The sequence below is a fragment of the Chinchilla lanigera genome, unplaced genomic scaffold (genome assembly GCF_000276665.1).
Source record: "Chinchilla lanigera isolate Chin_1 unplaced genomic scaffold, ChiLan1.0 scaffold00020, whole genome shotgun sequence".
Classification (NCBI taxonomy): domain Eukaryota; kingdom Metazoa; phylum Chordata; class Mammalia; order Rodentia; family Chinchillidae; genus Chinchilla; species Chinchilla lanigera.
Window position 1 is genome coordinate 3,492,389 of NW_004955421.1, and position 1,591 is coordinate 3,493,979.

A 1,591-nucleotide genomic window follows, 5' to 3' on the forward strand; every position below is an offset into this window, starting at 1 on the left:
GCGCAAGGTCGTGAGTTCGGTTCCCGGTACCGGAGAAAAACCAAAAAAAAAAAAAGATCAGAACAGTTAGAAAAGTCTTACTGAGGATGCTGGGGCCTGAGCATGAAACATGGATGAGGTGCAGCTTAGCAGAAAGGAGAATTAAAACCATTCAAGTCAGGGAATGGTGTGAGCAAAGGCATGTCCGTGAGAATTGGCTCAGTAATCTTAGACGATAAAGAGAACTCCTAAATGAGAAGAAAGTTTACCGTGCTGCTGCCTCTCCACAATTGCTTTCTGCTAACAGTGATGTAGATTCATGCTGGATATGGTGGTGCACACCTGTAAACTCCAGCACTTGGGAGACTGAGGCAGCAGTTCATGGCCAGCCTGGGTTATATAGTGAATTCAAGGCTAGCCTGAACTACATAGTAAAATCCTAAATGTAGTAGATTCAGTAATTTCTTAATTTGCTGTCCTACTCTTTTCCCTTACATAAAGGATCTTAAGACCCACTTCGTAAAAATCAGGAAGACATATCCAGAAGGAAAACTAACTTTAAAAACTTTTATAGGCAACATTCTCAGAAATCTAAAAACATCAAAAAAGTATGCCAGACTAAATCATTTACTCAAAATACATTGCACATGAAATAACTCAGTGATTAAATCCTCTAATCTGCAAGAATGCATGTTTAGTGATGTTACACAGGAATTATTATGGTGCCTTAATTTATCTCCAGAAAATATCAGTTTTCAACGCAGTACCAAATCAAGATCCTTTTTCATGGGAAAAAAAAAAAAAAAAAAAAACAGAGCAAAACATTGGAACTGCAGCACACTGATGCAGGAGCCAGAAGACGGAAGATGCTCTCAAAGCAGAGAAACCTTTCCCATACAATAATGGGGAAAGGATTTAGCATTAAGTGCTAAGGATTTAGCACTAATTCTTCCAAACATTCAAAAAGCATTCAAGATAAACTCCAAACTAGCAAACCAAATAGGTAAGCTACTAGTAGCTTACTAGTAGCTACCTGGCTTGCTAAGCTATGAGAATATAAGTTCCCTTGTTTTAAGAAGGGATACCTCTAGGGAGTGGACTATGTATGCTCCAGAGCCCCTCTATAGGTCAGGGCAAAGACAAGCTATATCAGAGATTACCTATTTAGGTAAGCCACTAGTATCTTGACCTATTTTAGGTCAATGTCCCCAGATGCAGAGCCTGACCCAAGAATCAGTGATTGATTATTTCCTGGGAAAGCCCTCTCACAAGAAACCTGTAAAGGAAGGAGTGTAGTAGGACAGGGAAAAAAGAAGGAGGCTGATAAAGATGTGGTCTCTGATATAGCTTGTCTTTGCCCTGACCTATAGAGGGGCTCTGGAGCATAGTCCACGCCCTAGAGGTATCCCTTTTTAAAACAAGGGAATTTATATTCTCATAGCTTAGCAAGCCAGGTAGCTTCCCTCAGCCCAGCATAATTTTTCAGAAATGATGAGTTGTTATTAAACACAAAAACCTGGCATTCAAAGAAACTAGGAAAGTGGATGCGACAGTCCAACATTAGAGGGGATCTAAGAGGGTAACTACACTCTCTACTACAGAGTTCCTCCGC